The sequence below is a fragment of the Sebastes umbrosus genome, chromosome 8, assembly GCF_015220745.1.
Source record: "Sebastes umbrosus isolate fSebUmb1 chromosome 8, fSebUmb1.pri, whole genome shotgun sequence".
Classification (NCBI taxonomy): Eukaryota; Metazoa; Chordata; class Actinopteri; order Perciformes; family Sebastidae; genus Sebastes; species Sebastes umbrosus.
The window spans coordinates 27,868,603-27,880,214 of NC_051276.1; positions in this window are offsets into that span (position 1 = coordinate 27,868,603).

The following is an 11,612-nucleotide window of genomic DNA, read 5'->3' on the forward strand; positions in this document are numbered from 1 at the left end:
TTAATGGTTACTGCATATCTATGCAATAATGTGTGCTTGATATGCCTGCACTTACATTTGCTCTGCCAGGGGACTAACCAGTGTTGGAAAGTACATCAGTGAGTGGAACATTTAAGAGATTTCAGGCAGAGCTGTGAAGATAAGTAGAATGGCTGTAATAGTATACTAATCCAATTACAGCTATTCCATTACATTAAATTACAAAATTTCACTTTAATAAGGTATTATCACGGGAGGGGTCACTGTGCGGCTGGGGTTTCCATGGCTACAGTCAGAAGCACAGTTGAATTAGATATAGAGTGGAATATAACACCCACGCACACTACACAGCTTCGAGACTTTCAAAATATTTCCCCCATCGACTGGCGAGTATTTGTCAGGCAGAGAAAACAGATGGAGTCCCACTATAAACCCATACAGTACCACTTCATGTAGCTGATGGACACGTGGAGGATGATACTTGTCTGCAGGCAGGCAGTAAATGTACAGGTAAGATCAAAGAAATGAGAGCACGTTTTTATGCCTCCGTGTCGGAGACAGCCGTGGCCAGAGGCATTATGTTTTCGGGTTGTCCGTCTGAACGTATGTACATCTGTTCAGTCCATTCTTTTGAACATGATATCTCAGAAACGCCTTGAGGGAATGTCTTCAAATTTGGCAAAAACTTCCACTTGGACTCAAGGATGCACTGATTCGATTTTGGTGATCAAAGGTTACTGTGACCTTACATCTGGACCATTCTCATGATATCTCAGGATCGCCTTGAGCAAATTTCTTCAAATTTGGCACAAACGTCCACTTGGACTCAAGGATAAACTAATCGAGCGTAGCGTTAGTTCAGGCAGGCCATGATGTCAAGCTATGCTCATACGACAGCTATCAGCTGATAGCAGCCGATCTTAAGCCAGCCCAATCAGCTGATGCATCAGCTGACGGATCAGCTGATTCCCCTCTATGCATTCATTGGCAAATTTCATACAGGGCGCCTTATTTAAGCTGCTTCAGCCTGCCTACCTTTGCTGCTTCCTCTACAAGCCGCTTGCAACCCACCTCCACCCCACCAGTTCCTTTTAATACTGTATCTGACTTAATCAATGTCATTTCTGTTGTCATTGATGCCGGCTCTATTCTGCACCCGGTGGGGGGCTATGCTGCTGCTCTCCCTGCCTTTGGCTTTTCATGTATGCACGGAGGCAAGGAGAGTACACCTCCTTGCCTTATGCTACCACGTAGGCACGTAGATCCACGTATGCGTGTGGATGGGCAGGGAGGTCCCAGAGCAGAGCCATACCACCAAATATACTGTATATATTACTGCAAATGGAATAAGTTTCTTTGCTCCTGACTGAAATTAGGTTTTGGTGGTCAAAGGCCAAGGTCACTGTGACCTTACGTCTGTCCCATTTTCGTGATATCTCAGGAAAGCCTGGGCAAATTTCTTCACATTTGGCACAAACGTCCACTGGGACTCAAGGATGAACTTATTAGATTTTGGTGGTCAAAGGTCAATATGATCTCACGTCCGTCCCATTCTTGTGATATCTCAGGAACGCCTTGAACAAATTTCCTCAAATTTGGCACAAACGTCCACTTGGACTCAAAGATCAACTGATTCGATTTCGGTGGTCAGAGTTCAAAGTTCACTGTGATCTTACGTCCGTCCCATTCTCGTGATATCTTAGGAACGGCTTGAGTGAATTTCCTCAAATTAGGCACAAACATCCACTTGGACTCAAGGAAGACCTGATTTGATTTTGGTTGTCAAAGGTCAAAGGAAGGTCAAAGTAACTGTGACCTCACACAAATGTCTAATAGGATAAAATGATGAGGTGGTGATATTTTGGACAGACATGGATGTAACTTGGTTGGCGGAGGGATACATCCGCGAGGCGGTAATTCTAGTTTTTGTGATTTTCTGGCGGAGGGAGGACTGCAGGAAGAGAAAGGGAGATGGGGAAAGATCCATACTGATACGCCAGATGAGACCATCTGCTGGGGAAAATCATATTTCCCATGACCTGCACTGTCAAAAATGGACCCAATGGAATGACACTGACAAACAAGTCAGACACCTAGAGCGTAAAAAAACAAAGACCAGCTACATTTTCTTAATTTCCTGTAACTTGAATGACTTCCATTTCATTTCAACCACATTGTTCTTTGAGACCAATTATATTAGACAGTTTGCAAACATTAAGTTTATTACAGTATTAATTTTGACAAGTGGCCCAAAGAGGGTTTAATTTTATTATTATTTATATGTTTTTTTTTTATATCTGCGGTATTTTGGAGGGTAATCGTGGCCAAAAGCAACAATTTTAATTCCGAATACCAATTAAATGTAGTAATGTTGGCAATTTCTCATCTTGACATATGGCTGAATTATAATAATAACACCAGTGATTCTTAAATTAAGATTCGAAATGTTTCCCACTAATAGATTCAATTGTGTGGAAGATAACAGTCATTAATTTCCATTTAGCTTGGCAAAAAGGTGTCTTCTCCGGAAATCTGTGCGGAAAGATAAAAACCCAGGAAAGAAGCAGGACTGCATTCTGAGCTGTCAAATGAAAAAGAATAAGATATCCTAAAAGTGTTGTTTACCTCTCAGGCAAGCCCCTCGAGAGGCCTTGAAGTAAACATCAAGTTTGTCCAAAAAAAACAAATCAAGGGGAGGTGGCGATGTGTGGAACGACACCTGCTGAATAAGCTTTTTTTTTTTTCTGCTGCAGGTTTGACAAAATATTGTGATGCCTTCTCTTCCCGGCTGAAACCTTTTTGGATGCGCGCTAGAATGAACTTTGTTGGCTTGAGATGTGTCAACAGTTTTGCTTAAGCAGCATGAAGCTGATCTGAGGACACAGTGAGCCAGCGCTGGCAAACAATCCTCAGTACCGCTCCGTAACGATCCTGAAATCAGCTGCAACTTCCTGACAACACGACGGGTACAGGCGGCAAACCTCCACGCTGATGCTGACGCCTCAGAATATCGGTCCTCGCTCAAACGATGACTCAAAAGTATCATCACATTTAGAAGTGTGCCAGTACATGTATTGTCTTTTTTTTTACACGAGCCTAATCACTGTAAAGATTGAAGGCCACTAAATTACAGGATACAAGCATCATCAATCTGTCACTGTCTCTGAACTCCTGCTCTCCTGGCACACATTCAGGCAGTGAATTAATCAAAGGAACCGTTATTGCCAAATTACTGACATGGGTTCAAAGATAAATGTCTCCTGGCTGACGCCGACTGACAGCCCCGAGAGTGATTAATTCCTCTCCACTCCGGTGATTGGCAAGAGACTCAAACTGAGGATGGTGCATCCTAATCGTGCCTCGCATCATCTCATGTCGAGTCTGGATTACAGCAGCAATCCCTATTTGTCTGCGAGCCGGGGCAGTGGCGAGGTGGACAACACATTCTTGGGTGTTTTTAGCTGAAGAGGCACTGAGTGAAGCCCAAGGGGTCAATGGCACAGCACTTTCTCAAAGGCCTCAATTTGAGCTGGTGACAGGGTTGAGTTATGTGGTCCCTGTCCTGTCAAATGCAATAAGGAAAGCAAGGCAGTGAAAAGCCCAAGGTTTTTCTTCCTTGGTGCTGGAGCTTTATAACACAGAGCCGATAGCTGCTGCAGGCAATAATGCAGCCATGCTTTCATAATATGGAAGGACAGGTGTGCAACTTTCCCTGAGAAAGAGATTAACCTGGATATTAGCATGAATGTGACCTCCCTGCAAAAGGTCCTCGTTGTAATGCACATTCAATACAACATGACAGCCAGCTTAAAGTGGCAGTAGGCAGAATGTTTTTGGCATCTTTGGGCAAAAATTCCATAATAACCTTTCAGCATATTGTAATTCAAGTGTTCTGAGAGACTTCTGCACCTCCTCATTGCTTTATTTCAGGCTTTAAAAAATCTAGTCGATGACGGGAGACTTTGGCCAATCACAGGTCATTTCAGAGAGAGAGCAATCCTATTGGCTGTGCTCCAGCTGGTGGGCGGTGCTTGGTATATCCTCAACTGTTCTCAATATGGCTGCGGGATCACAAACTTTCTCATTTTACAGCTAAACAGTGCACTACAAGATGATTCTGAAAACATTTGAGGCGAGAAATAGGCATTACAGTAATAAAATATTGATTCATATTTGATCAACGCTGCCTAGTTTGACAGTTTGCGAGTGATTGACAGCTGCTCAGAGACGGCAGGCTTCAGCTCAGCTCTGATTGATTGTTTTCCTCTGGTCTCTGGACACCGGAGGACACAGAGGCACATGATTTTTTTTCAAATTACCTGTCTCAGGCACTCCTATCAGGATATAGTGACCGTTTTATAAAACTATTTTTTTTTTAATCATATTTGCTCCATTTCTACCCACTGCAGCTTTAAGAAATGCAGTCATAATTCCAACACACTGTTCAGACATATTCAACTGCGGCAAATTTGTAAGTGGAGCAAAAAAACATTATCACCTTTTGATCTTTGCCTGTTAGCCTAAACACCCCTATCAGTCTTGATATCAATCCCATGGAGAGAAGCGAGATCAATCAAATCCCTTCTCTGGCTTTTGCGTTTATCACGCTTTAAAGTTGCAGCAGGGGCTGGCGTTGTCATAGAAACAGCTGCAGTAGGAAAAGGTTAGCTTGTTGTTGAACTTGGTAGGATGCATGGAGTAACGAGAGTCATCATTATGTGAGATATCAGCAGCACAGGCGGAGAGGGGACTGCGTCTTTTGTTTGCTTGAAAAGCAAGGCCTTACAAATTAATGTACGCCAGTGACGGCAAATTGTCTTCCCCCCCTGTATGAAAATGCAGGAGAATATGGTGTCAAGGCAATATACTGCCACAGGTGCAGGGATTTGGTTGAATTCCTGCATAGTAATAAATCTCAATGAAAGAATTTTGTTTTCAGAGCTCAGAATTGTTTTTTTACTTGCACCACAGTGCAATCATCTCGTCTGGCCTTCCTTCTGAAATGAATCCTGTCTGGCCCACCTGCAGTAAAGCTGAGGCACGGTGTGATACCTCTTTGCTTTACACATTAGCATTCACGCCAACCGGTGAGCTTGCTGAGCGTCCCCAATACTGCTTACAATCTCCAACACGTTGGGCTGTTTGTTGCGCCTCGATTCAATTTTACAAAGATGTGACAGCGAAATATCTGTGAGTCATTTTCACACATGGGAACCACATTATTGCCTGGTACGTTTATCCAGGTAGGGGAGGACATTTTGTATTTGATGCAATATCATCTCCAAAGTCTTGTTTCCATATCAATTTCATGTAGTAAATTGACAGGTCTAGCGTTTTTTGGGGTTAAAGCTGCTATAGTCAATATTTTGGTAATAACAACGGATCAAACAATGATGCGTAAGTGAGAGGAGACACTTATTATCACTTGACTCTGTGATTTGCTTCAGCTTTATGGAGCATTTTAGTGTCTTTCAGCTCATTGATTTTGTTATACAGCCTGCAATTTCACTGTTTCACCCTCACCGCTCTCTTCATCGTCACTTTCAGCCAAAGCAGGCAGCTGATTTCAGTAACAAAAACTCTATAAATTCACTGTACCATAACTGTTTTGGTACACCCTAGTAACAAGGTGCACATTTTAAAGTATCGCATTAAAAAGCTGTTTAACAACGGCAAAATTCTATAAAATTTCCTCAATTTCCCCAAAAGGTTTTATCAAAAAATAGTTCATGTGCTAAATGGATTATGGAAACACTTTTGCCGAATAAGTTCTGACGTAGCGAACATTTAAAGGCCCTGACACACCAAGCAGACGGTTGGCCGTTGGACAGTTTGGGGCCGTTGGTGAGCGTCTGTCGGCCTTTTTGCGGTGTGTCCCGCACCGTTGGCTCTAGTCTGCCCGTGTCAGAGGGTTTTCGGCCGATTCAGCATCTGACGTAACTACGCTGTAGCCGAGTTTATTTGCTTCAAACCAGTTGATGGAAATGCGCCTAATTTGCATTTCTTTTTTGCAACTTTTCAAAAGTTTGCTTAAAATTTGCTTGACAATTGAATGTAAACTGTACAGCTATAGACAGACATCTAAAAAAATTCACGATACAGGGGCATCATGACAAAAAGTTCCTCTGTTTCTTCTTTCCAAATCACATTTTACGCTTGGTGTTGATGGCTGCTCTAACTGTGACAAGAAGATGTACTAAAAAGTGGTGCAGGGTGTATTAAGTTAGTTTTCGGAGCTTTGTAAAAGTTTTTTTGCCTTAAGCCATTTAAGTTCATGAGGTCAGAGTGGAATCAGAGCGGAATTCAATGATTCAATGCTGTGCAAGGTATTCAGATGAGATGAGAAACCATCAGGCCAGATCTGAAACGTGGACAATGTGATTGCTGTGAGATAGGCAGCGGGAAGGATCCGCGGCACAGGAGAGGAGGAAAGGTGAGGAGAGCGGTCTCACCAGAGGCGAGTGGTTTGCACTCAACTGAGCTGAAAGTGAATGACTGATCTGTTTCCACACGCATACATCTTGTTTAAAATCACTGGTTCTTCGCCTTCAAAGTCTTCCCAAACTCAAGAACCACAAAGGGGTCTTTTGAAGCGATATCTCCTGGTGTTTCAGTGGGACAGCCAAGCGCCCAAAAATCCCTCTTAACTTTCAGATCCACCCGCAACCTGCTGCTTCAGAGATGTTTAATTAAAACCGGACCCCTCTTTTTCCTTGGGGATTATGCCCCTCGGAGCTGGGGAAATGCTGTAAACGTTTCACATATTTGACTTTGTAGATGAAAACAACATATCAATTTGCATTCACTGGGTCTCCTGTTTTTTGCATAGCCACACCTCCAGGTGAAAAGACTGCAGCTGTAAAATGTGGAGTATCAAGACCTTGCTCAGTTTGAAATAAGTTTCTTGTACAAGCACTGGAATATAAAGTTTGGTTTGTTTGAACACCTTGCCATCCTTGAAAATTCAGTGGAGAAAGTTTGAGTTACATTAGTGAACCCATTATTAGGAATGTATGCCACAGAATAATATGCTGACATCTACAAGCAATACAGGTTTTTTCACAGCCATAACCCAACCCGATCTCACAGGAAGGGGTATAAATAGCACGGCATTACAGTACAAGGACATTCCTTGTGTCATGAACACACATTTTAGGCTTTTTGTGTGTCATTTGTACGCCACGCATCAATATTACGGTAACGTCTGCAGTTAGGTTTAGGCAAAAAAAAACATTCACTTGTTTTTAGGAAAAATGTCATGGGCTTCAAAAAAGTACATAAACTAGGTAAAGTACGTACGGAAACAACATAAGATAAGTACGGAAAACACGTCACAAACTAGACCAAAAAACACATCACAAACATAACTTACAAAATAAAACACCAGTCTCAAACACGGGTCTCCTGGATGAAAGTCCTATGTTTGTTGGACCTATCGACTTCCCCTTCCATTCCCTTTTTATTTTACGTCCAGCCCAGTCGCACAGCATTTAAAAAAAGCTAACTAAGTAGTTTTTGTCACATAAACCGCAATCTTTTCCAAAATCGAACTGAGTAGTTTTGTTGCCTGAACCTAACCAAATTGATCTATTCCTAAACCTAACTAAGTAGTTTTAATTTGAAAATACTGGAATGTAAATTGACATGTGTGTCACGTGTTGCTGGACATTCGTAGGAAAACGCACTAAAAATCCGTTGTTGAAAGTCGTGCTGAGTGTCATTAAAAAAAAAAAGGGGGAAATCTGTGTATATGTACACGAATCAAATAGCCTCGATTAAATTTCGTGACTATTTCACGAACTGCCATGAGACTGTGTTGCTATGTCACCAGCTCTGAGCGTAGCATATCTGATGTGTTTACATAGCATTCAGTGTAGACTACATAGTGTACACATGACACGCCAAAAGCAAGAATGCCATTCTTATTGCATGCTAAATGCCTTGCGAATTATTGTGTCATTCAAAAGCCTTTTCATGCGACCGGGCTGTGTAACCAGTAGCTGGATCATGAGTTTGTTTTGTCAGCAAACAAGAGAAACCTACTATGCACCACTTAGCAAATCTGACTGATCTGAATTATGAAAAGAGATAACTAAAAAAAGGCTGCCACCTTCTGTTAATCCTGTAATATACGGTAACATCATGTGAGCTGCTAGACATGACTGCTACACAACAGCAAATGCATTGGATTGGTGCAGTGTACCACATCAAATCCAATATAATTTGGAGGAATACATGTGACAAGAGGTTCAGGAAAAGACAATTGATAAGGGGATTACTTAACAACATCTTTTTTTTGTGGGCCGATTACCCATTCTTGGAAGTCAGAGGGATTTAGAAGATACAGCGGCTCTCGATTCAGATCTGCACAAACACACAAACATGCCACATCCAAATGCACCGTCCTTTTGCCTCATATTGCTGAGCAGAGCAGAGATTCCCCCAGAAATCTCTCTCTGTAGGGCCTATATCAAAAGCTTAGAGGAGCGGCTCGGCTGCTGCAGCGAGGATCACCTCTGGGAATTCTCCCCGCAAACATGTAGCCGAGAAGAAAGGCGGTTATTGTCAAAGCGTGTTCTGATTTGACTTATAATTATACTCGATGATGAAAAAAAAAACAAAGCAATCTGGAGTGTTTGAGATATCGCATCCAGAGTTTTAATGAACTGATCCCCCTTTAAAGTTGAGAGATAAGATGTTAACATTAAGCAAAAAATGGAGGCAATAGTCAGAGAAAATAGATGAATGCTTTCCCGCATGTTTAAAGCGCAGAAGAAAAAGAAAATAGTATGATGCCAACTTCTTTTTTTCCCCAATATGTTTGCTAGTATAATATCACATTAGGAGACATACAGTATGAGACATGCCAGGTGTTGTGTTGTTGTCACCAACAGCAGACAGTGTAAATAGCAGATTGCTACTGTGCTCTTGATCTTTGTGAAGACTGTCACATCCCTCTGTCGACATGAATCAGTGTCACCAAGTCAAGCAATGAGTGGGTTCAGACAGAAAAATCTAAAATATGCACACTCAAAACTAAGCAAAGAAAAGGCAAAAAAAATCAGAGAGCACATTTGTAGAGTAACAGGTTTCAAAGTGGGCTGTATAGTTCAGGAGCTTTGAGGGGAGGCAAAGACACGGCTTGATAAAGAGGTGAGGCAAACAACATAAAAACACGGATTAAGGCCGGGAAGAAAGCCTAATAGCGGTAGATTATAACGGCATTACTACCCGGTGAGACACAAGTACACACAGCAGGCTTGAGGTATCTGTGGGATGATGGGACTGACACTCACCGGCTGAGTCGCACAGAGGCTGAGCGGAGGGGCGAGGATCATAAAGACTGCCGGCTCGGCAGCACTCAGCTCCAGTGAGTCATCCTCTGTTGACTTTTGTCAATCAGACCTTTCATTTGCTGCTGTTTGTATCCATAGTTGAAGGTTTCTATATAGATCAGTGGTGTTTGAACGCCACCATCAAAAGACAAATAGTCTATAATGAGGAATTTTTCCATTAGGTTTCTGTGAAGAGTACTGTGTTTGTGTGTCAGCAGCCCACCAACGTTTCAGTCTTAATGTGATTAAGAGAACATTATGATTAAGACATGGGTCACGAGAACACATTAATCTTATTATGATATTTACGTTAAGGCCATATGGAGATGATTAATACTGCAATTAGGACATGCACTATTAGTCACGTTGTTGGAGGCTTATTTAGACACTTTATTCCAGGTAAAACTGCTCTCCAGTGATTTCACAAGTTACAACACTTGCCCAATATGCCTCTAATCATTTTTCACAGGTGCTACAGCTGGTGAAATGCAGTCATGAAATGAGACTCAATTTGGGTCGCAAGAAAATAACATCCCTAATACAAAGGTTTGTAATGGTATCAAAACTGAAATGCAAAATAAGCCTCACCTATTCTGTTTTTCCACATCAATGAAAGGAGATATTTAGTATTAATGCAGGTAGACAGTCTCATTATTACTTCCACAGTGTTAAAGGAATGGTTTGAAATTTTGGGAAACACATTTATTTGCTTTGTTACTGAGAGTTATACAAGAAAACTGATATCACTCTCATATCTGTCTGTTAAATATTGAGCCACAGCAAGCAGCTTGTTGGCTTAGCTTATCATAAAGACTGGAAACAAGAGGGCACAGCTAGCTTGGGTCTGTTCAGGTAAAAAAAAAACACACATAACCAGTAGCACATAACCCTCTTCCAAAATGCAAATTGATGTTTTTGCACTTTGGTTTTAATATGGATTAAACAAATGAGATATAAAGTAAGGAGATTAAAGGGGACATATAATAAAAAACTTTTTCAGTGCACATACATTTGGGTATTTGGGCCTACCAACGCACAAACTGTGAAATAAGTAGGGCTGTCAATCAATTAAAATAGTTAATCGTGATTTATCACAAATCAATCTCACATTTTTCATCTGTTCAAAATGCACCTTAAAGGGAGATTTGTCTCTGTATTTAATACTCTTATCAACATGGGAGTGGGCACATACAGTATGCTTGCTTTATGCAAATGTATGTATATATTTATTATTGGAAATCAATGAACAACAACAAATATTGTCCAGAAACCCTCAAAGGTACTGCATTTAGCATAAAAAAATATGCTCAAATTATAACATGGCAAACTGCAGCCCAACAGGCAACAACAGCTGTCAGTGTGTCAGTGTGCTGACTTGACTATGACTTGCCCCAAACTGCTTGTGATTATCATAAAGTGGGCATGTCTGTAAAGGGGAGACTTGTGGGTACCCAAGGAAACCATTTTCATTCACATATGTTAAGATCAGAGAACAAGGGAATCCCTTTGAAAATGGCCGTGATAGAAACTTTTGCACAAGTTTCGAGTGTTATTTAGCCTCCTTCGCGACAAGCTAGTATGACATGGTTGGTACCATATTTTTTCTTGCAAGCCAATCAGAGCAGACTGGGTTTTTCAGGAGGAGGTCTTAAAGAGACAGGCACTAAAACGGAGCGTTTCCAACAGAGGGTGAATACAGGTATATTCAGACAGACAGTATGAGAAACATAATGTGTTTTTGAACATATGAGTATGAACCTGAAGATGAGCATGATTATGTCCCCTTTAATATTTGGTGGATGGAAAAGAGTGGACTATAAGAATGGTATCTATCTTCTCATCCAACTCTCAATAAGAAATTTAATAAGCTAATTCCCCAGAAATGTCAAACTGGCGCAATAACTACCCTAATAGGAATTCTATTAACTGGGTCACGTAGGCCTTTACAGAATGGTTGAAGTAACCCAGTGCACCGTGACCAGTGCATGGTGGTCGCATCTACCTACAGTAGCTAGTTTTTCCATCCAAGTCAATTTCACAGCCCAGCTGTTTTTTTTCCCCCCTTTCGTCTCTTTCAAACTCAATTTTAAAGAGTTGTGGGAGACAGCAGTGGCCTCAGTGTTGGTCGATCAGATTTTCTCATTAATTCAAAGGCGCCGTAGATGCCTTCCGATTACGACATGAATAATAAATAGGCCTGTTAGTCTCCTTGTGGTGGGAGAAGCCCTGTTTAATTCAATGTCTATCCATGTGTATTAGGGAAACTGCTTCTCCACGGTAAAAAAAACGAAAACCGCC